Below are 16,757 nucleotides of genomic sequence, written 5' to 3' on the forward strand. Positions count from 1 at the left end.
AATGGTCTTTCGTATGCTAATAAGGGCAATGCTTTGGCTTTACTGGCCTGGTTGGAAATGATTTAGGGCGTCAACGTTCTGCGCCTTTATGTTTCGGGCTAGCTGTGGGGGCTCATATATCACCCCTGATCATTCATCAATTAGCATCTCCTAGCCACCTGTCGGACACATTGTAGCACAAAACATTCCTGCCTTTGGGCAGTTGCTATACCACAGTCATCGGTAGCGCTGTTAGGAAGTCCACCTTCCCGCCCCATTGGTGGACGTACACAAATGACATCATCGTAAACGCTCGAATTCGAACACAAAGTCATTTATAAACAAGACTACCGCACAACACAGCGACGGCGACAGAACCAATAGTCGTAATACTTTGTTGTGAAAACAGCACAACAAAATCTAATGAGTTTTACACTGACAACTGTGTCGTGTAACCAACATATTAAAGTGCATGCAGAGGTAAATAAAGCTGCTGGATGCTGGCCACTCGTGGCAGATTTGTTAGCAGTACTTTCATTATATAAGTAGCACTGTTTGTGCAGCTTAGCGGGGAATGATGCTACTGCTACTTGTGGAGTTAAGAATAAAAACAACTTTTAATGCTAATATCTTTAAGATGGGTGGGTGTGAGGATGGGTGTTTTGACACGGCAACTACAGAAGACAGCAGTTAATTGACTAGAGACGTTAATTGGAGCGTTGACTGCAGTAACTGCTGACATTTGTTGTTAATCATTTCTTTAACGTGCATAAACAGAAACGGCGCGGCAGAGAATTGACGCCGACCTTGTAGGTGAATTACAGCAAATGTTGTTTGACAACACGTGACAATGTTTGACACATTTGCAAAGCGTGAGAAAACTCCCACAAAACAGCAAGAAGTGATTGTTTGTAACGGGAACAAGGAAACCCTGATGGAGGCTATACATTATGCCAATTGTCAATAAAACTCAATACGTTTTGTCATTATTATTGCTGCTGACTATTGTTCTCTCTCCACTTGATCAAGGCTTTTCCATCATTACACGCCACTACACAAGTAATACATGTATGTATTGGCCGATATTAAAGGCTGCGATATATATTAAGTAGAAAAAGAGAAACAGCGTCTGCAAATATCTGACAACGTCAAAGTCAACAATCCTACACGGAACTATAGAAAGTACGTGTAAAGTAACTACAAAAAGTTTTGTCTTTGTGATCTGGTTATTGCAGCCTCCCTGGACGCTGTGTGATGGGAGCAAAAGGCAAATAAAACATTTCTCAAAGACTTGAGGAATTTTAACTGGTGCCGGCCCAAACTCCACAGACACCCATTTTTGGAGATCTGTATGCAAATTTGAATTGTCATAAAAAAAGTACTCTTTCACAGCACCGCTTCGCTGACAATACCTAAAATCCCAACATGGCCCCATGATACCTTACTAAACCCTCGACGTGTTTTAATTATTATTTGGAGCTAATACTTCAACTTCAATACTTGAACAATAAAAGGCCTAATCCGTCAAGCCACAATGTAAGGACAAAGTAGATTTGTCAAGGCTCCATTTAGCAGTACTTTCATTACATAAGTAGCGCTGTTCTGTGCAGCTTAGCCGAGAAATGGCTCAATCAGTCTCAAATGGGACATTAAAGTCGGGAAGAGGAAGGAAAAGGGAAGAGGTTGGCTGGAAAGGATCCAAAAAAACTTGGCATTTTGATGGCTCAAACGATACCTGTGATGCGCTCTTCAACTGAAGAGGGTTGCCCTTGAAAATGACTTTCACTGTCGAGTTGTTAAAGTTCTTTCCAAGGTAATTATGGAAAATCTGGAAGTCGGTCTAACATGGAACTGGAAGCAACAGACTGTTATCAGAATCATAAATATGGAGGCAGGAGCGGTCTAATCGCAGGACGGTCTTTTCGGTCTAAAGTACGCACCATGGAGTGTTTGTTTCATAGAACAACGGCATGAATGGAGTGAGCCCGTTTGTTCATCATACAGTCTCTTTATCACAGTAACATAGTAGAAATGTAATTATGTAAAGTAATGTAATATATTGCCATATTTTTTATTGTACTTTTCTCGTCTCTTACAACCAATTTTGTGTAGCGTCTCGTCCCGTGACACCCCCGGTTTCTAATGTTTACAGAGGAAAAATGTGGTTTATGTCCATCTATGCTGCTGACTTCTACCTCCCAGGGGTCTGCCATATCAGCACCACTGTGGACCCCACTGCGGACCATCTGTGTGATCCACTTGTGACCTAGCGCATCACTCTTGGTGACTAAAAGGGCTTCCGAACCTGCTATGCAGCTTTACTGTCACATGGCTCACTAAAAGGTGTTTGATGCTGCATCACGTACTGCTGACTAAGCGCAATAGCATATTTAATATTTTAATGCCGTGACTTTCTGCATCTAATCACATTGAGCAATAATTAATTATAGATGTTACAGTAGTTATGTTGTCTGGTTTTGGTTTGCGGACAAAATATTGCTAAAGGCTATCCACAGGGTGCTGTTAGAAGACAGCAGGAAGGAGTGGGGGTGATAGGTGACCAGGAAAAGGCTTGACCTCAGGGGCCAATAGGTGATTAGTAACATTTATCATACCTACAAAAGCTGCTAAATGAGCAGCCAGACAGTTACTCTCTGCAGACTTCAGCCGCATTTCTGTGTCCAATAAGAAAGAAGGACTGAGTCTGCCACTGGCAACCAGATGCCCCTGTGTTTATGACACAGACAAATAGTGGAAAAACATGCCGTGCTGGCACACAGCAGCAGCAAAACGTTACATCATTTACACGATTTAATGAGCAAAGCCTGGGTTGGATCACAGGTTTAAATAGTCGCCGGTGCCAATATAAAGCCATGCATTTCATGCGTCATGAGAGAGGCTTAAAACTTGGTTCCATTCAAAAGACAAACAATTGTTGGAGGATGAAGCGACTTTCGGTTGTGGTTGAAGCCGAGGCTTAAGCCTAATGAAAGCCAGGCGAGGTATCGGAACACAGGCAACCCGCACATCCACGCCTCATTCACACTAACATCCACATGGAGGAAATGACAAAAAGGCAACGGAGAGCATGGACCAGACTTGGCTCAAAACTATCAGAACTCCTCCACCCACTGAAGGGGGTCGCAAGAGCCGTGTGGCACCTTTGGGTGCTCTGTTCAAGAGGGCCGGATGCCGAGGAAAAATGAAAAAATGCCGTCACAAACGACTAACCCATATGCAACAGGATTTTTATAATTAAAAACAAACACACAGTCGATGAAATGTCGGCAATTTCATAACTTCTGCGACGCTACTGGATGACAGCAGGCAACCAAAACACAAAACTTACGACTCAAATAGACATATGCAACCACAAACGGTAGATATATCGATATTTTTCAAAATATCGATATTTTTGTTAAGCACGAGCATGGATGGATGGATGGATGGATGGTTGGGCGATATCAAAAACAAGTACAGTAAAGTCTCGTTATATCGATTAAAACGAATTACTACTTATTACGATACTATTTTCATTTCCCGGCAAATTTCTAGTCTTTTATGATATAATTAGCTCCGTTAGTACGATACCCGGTTATTATGATAATCCGGTTACTACGATGCCCTTTTCATCTCCCGCCAGCCAATTTGGTCTGCTTATATCGATACAAAAGCAGCTTAAATCAATCTTTGCTTAAGGATTTCAATACCAAAAAAGAACACGGAGAACGGCTGCTTCCAGTCAACTTTATTTTTCACACTTCCACCACCAGAGTGCAGCACACACAGCGGAAAACACCCGTCCCTCGCGCCTACCCCTCCGGGTGGCAACACCTTCCCTATCGATAGTTCCGGGGTGAATTATGTCCCGGTAACCGGTTATCACTACAGCGTAAGTTTATTTTTATTTACTGTAGTACAAAATATATTGTAGTACAAAAGCATGCTAGATACGCAATCCATGAACTCAAGGAGAAAATTACATGCCATATCAAAGATCCGCCCACTTTTAATGCAGTTCGGCGCAGGATCGGATATATGGATAGTCCGGTTATATCGGTATTTTTTCCGACTCCTGAGAATATCGATATAACGAGACTTTACTGTATATCGTTTATATCAACATGGACTGGATTTGATGGGGAGGTCTCATGTTTCAAGATGGCGTCGCCCAAGTACAAGCTAGTTAAAGTGTTTTTTTTATGTTTAATAGTTTATTTTTGTGCCATACCGAGCCCTTAAGCAATTGATGTTAATCTTAATACGGTTGTACTTTGCCGTTTTCTCCATTGTTTACACTCGGGAGCAGCTGTTAGCTTTGACCACCCTTTTGCTACACGTAGCGATCGTAGATCCCCGCGGATATATGAAGGCAGTGAGGCTGCATAGTGGGTCTTAACAGCAAAAAAGACAGTATAAAGGTTGCTGTGTAAAGATGGTATCAACCATGTTTACGGTCTGTCGTTATGGGGAACGTGTTTTTTTTTTTATTAAAGATGTGTAGCAAAGCCTGTCTTTTTCCAAATCCGTCATCCATGGCGTGGTATCACATCCATGAGGACTCCTTTATGAAAATCCAAATTTTAAAAAGTAACATTTAGAACACATGAAAGCCACAGAAATTTGACACGAAATACTGACTGACTAGAAGTTAAATCCCCCTGAAGCACAGAGTCTGATCGAAACAGAGTCAACTCATTTCATACATGTAAGGTCTGGAAACAACACACTCGGGGCCTCCACCTTCATTTAGATGAAAATGCACCTCGGCGTGAGCAAATAAAGCCATTTTGAAGCTCCCTCTTGCTACCAGGCTGCCTCCTGTAATGCGCCCGGTCAATGGACTGTGTGGGTCTATTCAACTGCAGACAGGGCCTCGGCGCAGCTATAAATAATGTAGGGCAGCTCGCATGAAACCCTAATCACCATTGTGCTGTCACACTAGCAGACAGGACTGCTTGTTTAATTTACTGCGACGCATCTGTCTCAGTTCTGCCCAATTTCATTTCACAATTTCACTCAGCAACTTCTCCAGATATTGATCAATATCCTCTTTTCTGCCGGTGTCATGAATCAACAAAAGTGTAATCTTCATATATCAATGTTGGAGAGATGGTTTGTACTGAAGGGGGTCCGTGAAGCGAGAACAAGAAACCTGTGTGTGTGTGTGTGATATTGAAAACAACAAAAGGCGAGACTGTGAAGAAGTCATCAACACTCAATAACCACAACTCATTATTGGTCATATTCAACACACTTCATTACATTACAACACCATTAGCATGAAGACATTTGCATAGTGCCGTCACCTCTTTATGGCGACTGTTGATCATCGATGGCAGCCATATGCCGCCTGATGCGCCATATTACAGAATTATTACTGCGCCGCAAAAAGCACCGGAAAAATGGAAATGATATTGGTGCAAAATAAAATAACGGTGCTGTCTGTTTTGGAGAACTGGAAGCCCAGACTGCTTCAAGGTACACAAATGTACCCCGCCTTTTCCGGGACCACCACACACCAGGAATGATTATGAAGTAAGTATTCAGGCGTGCCATTCGCCTCCCCAAGCTGCAAGCGGAGAAATCCAGCCATGCAACGGGCTCTGCAGTGCAACATGACAGTGATAAGGCCTGATGGCTCCTCACTGAGTCTGACTGCTCTATGATGACAGCCCACACAGACTAAATAAGTGGCTTGCTAGCTTTATAGTCTTGACGATCACCAGCCAAGGCAGCAGTGCAGTAAGAGGACGAATACTGTGGGCTGCGCCACATACGACGTTCTCGCTGCCGCAGCTAGCACGCTATTATCATTGTTCGGGACCATTATCTCCACCCGCCACCCCCACCACCATCACAACCACGCTCGCCTGCCGTGGTTTTCACTTCGCACTGATAAATGTGGCTAGCAACTTGAGCTAATGTGCAAGCAGCTGCAACAGCACCAGCTGGGTAATACACACAGTCAACTGCCATACTCCCACACAGGGGGGGACAATAGAGGGAGGGGTCTGTTCCACTGGAATCAGTGATGGGATGCTTTGGGCTTCTGTGCACAGCCAATATACTAGTTTGGAGTTTTGTGTGTAATGTTTTTGCAAGGTCTTTTACAGGATTTTGAAAGATGGAGTATATTAGGGCGCAGACGATGAGAATCTTTTCCTTGGCAATTCCTCCTCAACACGCGAGCCAAATCTCAAATTCCGTTGTATATTAAAAAGGATGGTTGTGTTCTTTTTCTGGTTGCCGAACCCCCAAAAACATGATCATATCTACATCTTTCCCTTCTTTCTTTTTAATTTATTTCAGACATGCATACTATGTTACATTAATGTATCTCACATTTACACTTACAATATCTATTTATATACTTACATAGTATACATGCAGAATACATACACATATTCATACATATACACACATACATACACAACACCTAAACAAATATAATAATAATAATAATAATAAAACGGCAAATAATAAAAACACATATAGTTGGTGGGTAGACAAATTATTTTTTTCAGATTAAAATGAACAAAGCATTATTAGAGCCCTGTAGACACGACTATAGTCACATTTATACTTTTATTTACAACATATTGCGCAACTGCAGGGTCTTGAGACACATGCTAACTCGCAAAACTAGAGAGCTAGCGACCTAAACGGTAGTCTTCAAGTTATTTCCTTTAAATTTAAATAGCCAAAAACTTACCACTTCCACACGAATAGGGAGGATAACTATTAACAGTTATTTAACCTTTAACATGAACTTTAATCAAACGTAATAATTTTTTTCTGGGTACATGATACCATACAGCATCCATATCGCAGGCCGCACTAACATTAAACTTTCATATCAAGGCGGGGGCCTCAAATTAGTGTCCTGCGGGCCACAATTGGCCCGCGGGCCGCGTGTTTGAGACCCCTGATCTAAAACATCTAAAAAGAATGGTATGACATAAATACTTTTCTGTGATATTTAACATAAACAAAATGCATTAAAGGAAATGCGCTAGCTCAATGTTCATTTACATTGGAAATCCCATATATCAAATATCATTATAACAATGTCAAGGAAATAGTAAAGCACTAACAGAGTACTGCAGTTTTTTGGTACATAAGCGCTTGTTGCCCCACCTATTGTTTCCATATAAAAACGACTCACACGACTACTTTTGAAACGCTCCAAAATGGACTGCCCAGTCCAGCATCACGGCCTAATGGTCTGACTCACAGCAGCAGCGGGTCAACTCGGCAGTACAGCGCGGCTCTAAAAAGGAATATTAACAGCGTGTCCCTCTGTGCCGACTGAGAGGGAGCAACAGGATTAAGGAGGATGAAGAGAAAATGGAGAGATGCAGGATAGGTGAGACGCAAAAGGCAGTGCAAATCCAATTTCCAAGTGACGGTGCACTCAGGATGACTGTTTGAGTAAAAGAACATATCATCTGTCAACGTTAATGGCAGTGTCCTGGGGAAAATAAAGGGAAATAGAACCCAGACCATTCATTAAGTTGGGGAAGGTACTTTATCATCTCCCCCGGAAAATAAAAAATATACATTAAAGCAGGGGTCTCAAACACGCGGCCCGCGGGCCAAATGTGGCCCGCAGGACACTAGTTTGAGGCCCTTGATATGAAAGTTTAAAGTTTGATATGGATGCTGTATGGTATCATGTACCCAGAAAAAATTATTACGTTTGATTCATGTTCATGTTAAAGGTTAAATAACTGTTAATAGTTATCCTGCCTATCCGTGTGGAAGTGGTAAGTTTTTGGCTATTTAAGTTTAAAGGAAATAACTTGAAGGCTACCGTTTAGGTCGCTAGCTGTCTAGTTTGCGAGTTAGCATGTGTCTCAAGACTCTGCAGTTGCGCAATATGTTGTAAATAAAAAGAGTATAAATGTGACTATAGTCGTGTTTTGTCATGTCTACAGGGCTCTAATAATGCTTTGTTCATTTTAATCTGAAAAAAATCATTTGTCTACCCACCAACTATATGTGCTTTCTTAAGTTTTTATTATTATTATATTTATTTATTACTGATTGATTTTCTTTATTTATTTTTCATCTTATTTTGTGCAGAAAAATAAAAATTAAGATATTTGAGAACAGTGGAATGTTTTATCAGAGCTTTTATGGTAGAAAATCGGAACCAAAGCACTGAAAAAGTTTGTATATTTTTCTGTTTTTAATAAACACGTTTTTTTTTTTTTTTTGGAAACCCTGATGCGGCCCAGCCTTGCCCAGACCCTAGCTCCAGTGGCCCCCAGGTAAATTGAGTTTGAGACCCCTGCATTAAAGGGTGCAATGGACACAAAATTCACGGTTTGGTTTGATACGTTTGTGTTACGGTTCGATTTGTTGTATTTGTAGTCTCAGTGCGTATGTGTATTGGACGGTTCGATGCCGATACAGATGATGCGGATGATAATAGTGTCTTCTGGCATCAGAGAGAAATGACTGGGACCAGGCCCGGTTGACTGCTCGGATGCCCGGTGGGCTTGCTAACAGAACCAGCCAGCCAGCGGCTCACTCTGCACACTGTGGAAGCAATTGATACTATTGTTTTATGGGTCGGAAGGAGATTAAGGACAAACAATAGATTTCTTTCAGTGGAAATGTCAGCCGTCAAGCCGGGAGACCGCCCGACTGTGCAGGGACAGTTTTGACTCTGTAACATTGCGACATGGGCCCTTCACGTGCCGAATGACTTTCAATGAATCTCAAAACAACAACAGTCCATGCCGAAAAACTATTACACATGCCATGTGAGAGCATAACTAACAGACACACAAAGCCAAAGATTCATCATTATTCGCATACCGCGTCGTGTTTCGTGAGAGGATCTGTTCTACTGACGGAAAAGCGATACAACAACTCAACGCAAATAAATGTGTCAATGATTTCAAGGTCAGCCAAAGCAATTTATTACATAAAGGCCACTCCCAATCAATAAAAGGATAATGCATTATATGGGTCTTTATCTCAACCTCATTAGGAAAGAAAAAAAAAAAAAAAAAAACGAAGACGAAATGTGGCCTGATTCTTGAGGCAAATTAACATCGTGAAGAACTTAAAATATCACCAGCAATGATCCATTCTGGGACACTTTATCATGAGACATGCAGAGGAAAGATTACAGAAGGAAAAAGCCACGTCGTATTGATGAGCTTTGACTCGGCTTTCACTAAATGGATGCAGTTTTATCTGATGAAGCTACATGGGAATTATCTAGCACCTTTTATCTTGTCAACTCCGCTTCTAATTTGTGTACGCAAGCCGCCTCCAGCTATAAATATGGCTGTTTGATAAAGTCATTCTGTAATAGAGAGGAAATCGTTATAAAAAACAGGGATTTGTTATGATTTATGGAATCACTGACTATCTCACAATAGGATATAATGAGAGTACTCCGCTCGCAGTGACATCAGAGAAAAAGTATTGCGATGAAATGTGCAACATGTGTCGATATCTGAAGGCAGAAAGCCTTCAGATAAAAAACATTTGACCCATAAAGAAATTAGCCATGCAGCGATTTAACATATTTTAGATTCGATCCGTTTTGGCTCCGGTCCTGATCTGCCTTGGCACTTTTGCCACTTGCTAAGTGCTACCATGCTAATTGTTAGTATGTTAGCATTTGGCCTTTTTTTTTACTCGTGTTTCAAGGCCTATATGTACATTGATGCTACAAAGCTAATAGTTAGCATTTTAGCTAATTTCCTCAGTTTAAAAGGCTAAAACAGATATGGCATGACAGTCTTGCACTTTCGCAATACAGTGCCATCTTGCTGGGCGGTAGAATGCTAACAGTTAGCATGTTAGCTTTTTTTGCTAAATTCTTCATGTCTATATTCTAACGCATTGCATTGTACGCCGGGGGTGCTGGAGCCTATCCCAGCTGTCTTCGGGCGAGAGGCGGGGTACACCCTGGACTGGTGGCCAGCCAATCACAGGGCACATATAGACAAACAACCATTCACACTCACATTCATACCTATGGATGGACCAATTGGAGTGTCCAATTAACCTAGCATGTTTTTGGAATGTGGGAGGAAACCGGAGTACCCGGAGAAAACCCACGCATGCACGGGGAGAACATGCAAACTCCACACAGAGATAGCTGAGGGTGGAATCGAACTTGGGTCTCTAGCTGTGAGATCCGCGCGCTAACCACTCCATGCCGTGCAGCCCACTCACAATCACAACAAAGGTCACTGAAGCACACTTTTCCATTCATAAAAAAATATTCATTATTGATCATATTTTATCTTAATTATCATATTTACACAACATTTCCGTCTCCACGTTTCCAATTTTTCCACTTATTTTCAGGTAACAGTAAATCTACACTGCTTCACAAACTGTACACCGACTACTCTACCGTACATCCAAGTTTTATTTGTAAAGTATTGAGAAGAATGCAAAACGAACGGCCAAAAATACATTTACATTCTAAAGATCAATCAATGTTCATTCCTTGGAAAGACAAGGTTTTTTTTTCCCTCTCAGAGTGCTTAGATATCCCCACAGGCCTCAGACCTCTTTGAAAGTCTCCCTCAGAAGGCTGGAGGTGAATATAAAGAGTAGCGAGTTGAAGTGAGGTGCCCTGCTGCTTTAAGGACGGGATGAAACCGTGTTATTCTACCACCCTGACCTAATTGCGCTCTCGCTCTGCTGACACGAACACTGGCAGCTATGCACTCTTGACACGTAAAGATTATTTAATACCATCAAAGCCATAAAAAGGGAGGAGATTTAACCCTTACGTGGACGGTCATGACGCGAGAAATGTGCGTAACGGCGGCAGCGGTGAAAAATACACACAAACAAAAAAAGGGGAAAATCAGTATTCACAAGCCAGTCTGCCCAACTGCCGCCGGCCAACATGAGTGGAGCTCTCACATCTCAACATCACAGACTCGACTCCCCTTCCAAAAAAAAAAAAAAAAAAAAAAAAAATCCCACTCGACTGCAGCTACATTCTCTTGGTATCAGCTCCCACCCTTCTTCCCTCTTGCTTTTCCCACACTCACCCCCCCTACCCACCCACCCCCGGTCCCTGAGGCCATGACTACGTCATCGGACACCACCAGCCAAACCACTGTAATACAGCAATTTATTTCTACTTACTCCCGACAAAGTCCGTCCTGTTCCATTTACAGCAAGGCCAGCTGATCAGTGTGAGGCTGAATTGTTACACTCCATAGTCTCCACTTTGCTGCAGCGCTGCCCTCAGTCCTGTCTTGGATACATTGTCTCCTTATATGGACTTGTATTGACTGATGCGTTCAATGCTGTGTGACGTTTTGCTTTATTGTTGTTGTTTAGCTTCATTTCTGTTTCTATACGTTAGTGTGCATCAAAAAAACACAATTATTGAATTTTTATATGGCTGGGTACTAAAAGTACAACAAATACAAAATATTTTTCCAATACATTATTTATTATTTAGGGGTGCCACCATACATCTGTTTTTGTGGAATGAAGTGGTGAACAGTGCTCAATGGTCGCCATGAATTGTTATTTAAATATCTTACTATTGCTACTATTGTGTTTACAATAAAATACAAATAATCACTGCTACATAAAATTCAGGGTAAGGCCATGTGAACATGTCCCATTTACTGCCATTCATTTTGTCAATACAACAAATGAATGGAGAATCTTGAAAGTTGAATTCTGAGAAAAACCCAATCTGCCCAAAGAGAAAACAAATATATTTACTTTAATAATCCTATTAAAAAAAAGATGTTGTATAGAAGTTCATTCTACTCAACATTTCCAGGTCAACTTTTTGGCAATTAGACTAGAAATTGCACATTTTCCGAAATTTTACAAAAGTTTACGTGTGAGGTGACACCCCTAAATCTCAATGGATTTCCTCCAATTTTTGCATTTTTATGTTCATTAGAAAAAAATGAAATGCCAGCCAAATTGATATTATGAAATTAAAATTTCCCATTCAAATTTGATGCACCCTACTTTACGTACAATAGCAGTTTGTAACGGTTTTGCAACGTCCACTGCCTGGGATGAGTTTATTTTGTTATATATATCGAACATGCAGTGTCTCGGAACGGTATCACTGATAAATGACTTTACATTACGACAAGCCAACATCGGTTTGCATTTTTAAAAGATAGCAATCCGCAGTGTGACACACACACACACACACACTACGAACGATGTCCCAAAATAGCAACATTTTGACAGCGTGGGGGTAGCATTGGATGGAGGTGTTTACCATTAAACAAGCTCTGGGTGACACGTCTGTGGGGAGCATGTCTCACCTGTCAATGCTCGGTGTGTTTGTGCTGCATCGCCACAGCTTTGGGAGGCAGCCCGCCTCGTCAAAAGCGGGCGAGCGGTGTGGCGAGAAGACATTCCGACCACTGCAGGCCAAATTAAACCAAACCACCTGTCACTATGAAAGAGGGCTTTTCCACAGAAGGGCTCATCCAAACTTTAGCGCCAGTTGATGAAACGGTTTCAAGCAAAGGCTTCCTTTTTTTTACACTAACAAGTTCAAGCTGCACAACAATGCCTTGCAATGTCATCGCCTTTCATCGGTGAGATTTGTGCCAAGAGAGATGAGGGGGAGAAGATAAATATGATGACAGCAGAGAGTGACTGACTCACTTCTTGTGTGTTTAAAAAAAAAAAGGAGTGTCCAGTGGTGAACACAGAGCGACATGGCAGGGCAACAGGAAGACAAGAGTGGGCGCCGCTCGGCGTGACGTAGCCGCCGCTCTGATGACACAGTTAGTTGAATGTGATAACCGAGGCGTGCAGGCGCTCATAGCTGGCACCCAGAGAGGAACAACCTCCCGCTGCAAGTGTAATAAAATGGATTTGTAATATTATGAGAAAATACTGTAGAATTATATATTACTCAAAAATATAGCTAACTATATATATATAGTGATATATATTATCACTATATATTATGACATTTTCTCTAAATGTTGAGACTTTAGTCTTGTAAAAACTAAATTCATAATTTTATTACACTTTATTTATGAAAAAATGCTAAAAAAAATACACTTTATTTATGAAAAAATGCTAAAAAAAATACTCATGATATCAAGACTTTATTATTTTAAACTATATTTTCTTAATATTAAATCTTTATTCAGTTAAAATAATGTCATTACGGCAGTTTTATACCTTTGTTCTACGGCCTTCAAAATCAATAAAAACTAAGCAAAAATAAAAAATCATGCTATTTTCCCATCATAGTAATTAATTTATTCTATCTCTCTAGGTCTACATTTTTTCTCATATTGCAATATTATTTTTGAATTTTTTTCCTCATGTTATGATTTTTTTCTCGTTTTATATTTGTATATATAATATCGGCAAAACAAAAAAAATCTAAACTTTTTAATTCTAATAACAACTCTATTCTGCAAAATATTGTCACTTTTTTTTTACTAAAAAAAATACAAAAACAGACAAAACAATACACTGACCAGCCACAATATTAATTTCAACTGCATTATAATTAGGATTGGGCATCATTTGAATTTGAATGATTCCGGTTTGAATTCTTAGAGGAAGCCCGACGTAGTGCATCATCATCGTGTGAACATTAATCATGTCGGTCATGATAGCATTGTGTTGCAAATGTTTCACTGAGCCGACCACTTTTTTTTTTTTTAGGGAAGAGGCGTCAAAACAAAAATATTCGAACAAACTCAGTTCCCATCGATGCTGCAGAATCGATGCCCACTGTACGCAGCGGTGTAAACTGCAATGCATCACACCGAGACATGTTTACACAGCTTGTTCACCTAACTTGAGAAGGTGAAAAGTTTAGAAACACCTCTCAGTATGACGCAGTGCAGATCTACACCATTGCAAACCACAACCACAATAACAAACATATCGGCCATTCCAACTGATACGAGTTTATCTGCTGTAATGCACGCTATCTAACAATCTGCAGGCTTTCACAGTTACAGCAATGGCACATCGTGACTACGAATCACACCCACAATTGAGGTGTCAGGGTGGGAAAACCCTCAAACATAGTAAACTTCCCAAAATATGACAAGCTGTCAACTGCATCTTGTATCTGAATGTCACAGGTTGTCAGAGGAAAAAGGGCACGTTTGCAAAAGAGGAAGTGGGCTGAGGTGTCATTTAGCATGTCGCGTGAAAAAAATAACAATTCAATAAATAAATCAAATATCAAAATGCATGAAACAAAGTTAGATGATGCGTGTCAACACAACATTTACACTTGTTACGGCCTTCAATGAATCCTAATAAACTCCCTGCAAACTATAATCTGAAGGGTTTTTACAAGACAGCATTTTTACAAGATAACTGTAAGGTTTGTAACGCTGCAGGGTAAAATCAGTCGCTGACGTTTCACTTAAAAGGATGCTGACACATTGGCAGGGTTCATACAGGGTGTTAACAAATTGCCTGTAATTGGGATTTGGATCTTTTGCACAAAAATATCTCAAAGGATACCGCCGACACCAAATGACCACCATTATTTTCAAGGTTACATAACATAGAAAGAAGTTACACCAGTTATGACTTACACAAGTTGAGTGTGTCCTGGGGTTCGAATTTTAATTTCATGGATGAAGTAACCTGTAGCTGTGACCTATCAATCACCTGTAACCTTAAAGAGGAACTGCACTTTTTGGGGAATTTTGTCCATCATTCACAATCCAATATTTATTTCTCTTTTCTGTGCATTTTAACAGGAGGAAAACAGTTAATATAAGCTAGCTAACAAAGCTACATTTAGATCTATTTCGACTATGAAGCCCTCGACCAACGTTGCATGGTTTGCTATACATGCTGTGATCATGTATTAACAAGTACATTGATGATAACATGCCATAGTTGCATTATCTTGCCGTGTTTTGACGATTTAAAACACATACCAAAACTTATTTCCTAGCCGCATTGATACACATACTTCACATACGCTAGTTCTGTCAACGACAACACTTACGATATCCGATCTCCTTTGGAAGGCTGTATCTTCCAGCACGAGACGTGTGCTCCAGTCCTCAGGTACAAAATGCTAACGGCAAACAAGCATCTTGTCGCGTCTTTGTAGTGAAATTGAGAGCTAGGTATCCACTCTTCCGACTAGCGGTTAGCAACGCGAACGTGTTAGTCCACGTGCTAGCTGCTACAATAATAATAATAATATCACTGTAGCTGGGTTAATATGCTTTTTTGTGTGAGGGCTTTAGCGTCAAAATAGGTATTTTCCCATGACATCCATTGTTAGCTAGCTTATATAATATAGCTAGTTTTCCCGTGCTACAATGCACAGAAAAGGGAAAGAAATGTGTGTTCATGTTTCACATACGGATTGGGAATGACGGGGCAAAATTGTATCCCAATTCTAAGCAAGAAAATGGTGCTGATATAGTTTCTTTAATGGCAAAATAATGTGAATTATTTCTAAACGGTTGTAAACGTCCACATCGGAGTCCAGCATTTCACGGCCGGGGGATGAGTTAGCCTCTTGGCTAAGTGAATTAGCCTCTTGGCTAACTCGTGAATTAGCATGTGTTTTATGAAGTTGCATTGTCCCTTACAAATAAACTAATCTATTTTTTTTATTTGAAAAGACACAGCTTAAAATTGGTTGTAAGGTTAGTCTTCAATTCGAGCTCTTATCGTCAAATGTTATGTGCAAAGTGCTTCGAAACAGCCATTAAAACTCAACTGTTGATGTATCTCTATGGTCAACTTTAAGGTGTCGGTGCGTTGCCTCTCGCGATACCTCCTCACGCTCGTAGTAAAGGTTGAAAATATATACGCTATAATAAGTGGCACGTCGCTGTCATTAAGTATAGCGGATGACGCCAGTGCCGTTAATGGCCGCGTGTTGTCAAACGTTGACATAAGTCAGTACTACCTGAAACCTGTTAGCTCCTCCTCCTTCTCCCCGTCCGCCTGGTCCCCTCGGGCTGCTTGGGTGGAAGTTCAGTCACGCAGCTGTCTCCTCGGCGTCCCCCCGTTGTCTCCTCAAACTTTCCCCTTATCCGCCAAGCCGCGGTGGATGTGTCCTCGCGGGGTTGAAACGACAACCGGCCGGCAAAGCCCGGTACCGCGGTAGGGTAAGGGTGAGAGCCGGCGAGCGGCGTTCAGAGAGCGGCAAGTTTGGCGCGTCTCTCCGGCTGGCAACCATCGGAGACGCTCTCCGGCTCTGAAAGCTCAACCCCGGCGTTAAGCCCCGCCTCTTTCCTCTCACGGAGGCCAGTGGATGAGTGGACTGCTCCTCATCCAGATGTGCAGTTCAATGCAACAAAGCTTATTTTTTATTCACGTATTGGCCAGAATATAAGACGACCACAATTTTTTTTTAGGATAACTTTTTTAAGACAATTTTTTTTTTCAATAATAATTGAATCATTCTGCTTCATGAACTACTATTACCTTAAAATTATCTTTATAACTGCTAAAGCTGAGTTCATACTTGTGGTCTGGGCTATACCCTGGTGGCGTAATGCTACACTATGCTGCCTTTTGTGCAGACAGGGTGGGTTTGATTTCCAACACCCAGTCATTGCAGATGATCTCAAGTGTTTAAAAAAAAAGTGTGGTGTAAAAACTAAACGACTAAACTTGCTTTTATTCAACTCCATTCTTCTGTAAAGTGTCTTTGAGTATTTTGAAAAATGCTATACAAATAAAATGTATTATTATTATTGTAAACCAATTCAAAAGTGTTTGAAAAACAAGCCCAAAGACAATTGATTTATCGTTTATTATGAAAGCAGGAAGTG

General features: G+C 40.9%; 1 protein-coding gene across 1 annotated transcript in view; it reads right to left on the bottom strand.

The window, feature by feature from the left end:
• Positions 1-16,183, bottom strand: part of raraa (retinoic acid receptor, alpha a) — a 155,313-nt gene extending 139,130 nt beyond the window's left edge. Inside the window, exon 1 of the mRNA XM_078789062.1 lies at positions 15,887-16,183. The gene's annotated coding sequence lies outside the window, so the exon portion shown is untranslated. The remainder of the gene's footprint in view (positions 1-15,886) is intronic.
• Between the last annotated feature and the right edge of the window lie 574 nt (positions 16,184-16,757).

Source organism: Doryrhamphus excisus, linkage group LG2 (assembly GCF_037039965.1).
Source record: "Doryrhamphus excisus strain RoL-2023G ecotype Guam linkage group LG2, RoL_Dexc_Guam_v1.1, whole genome shotgun sequence".
NCBI lineage: Eukaryota > Metazoa > Chordata > Actinopteri > Syngnathiformes > Syngnathidae > Doryrhamphus > Doryrhamphus excisus.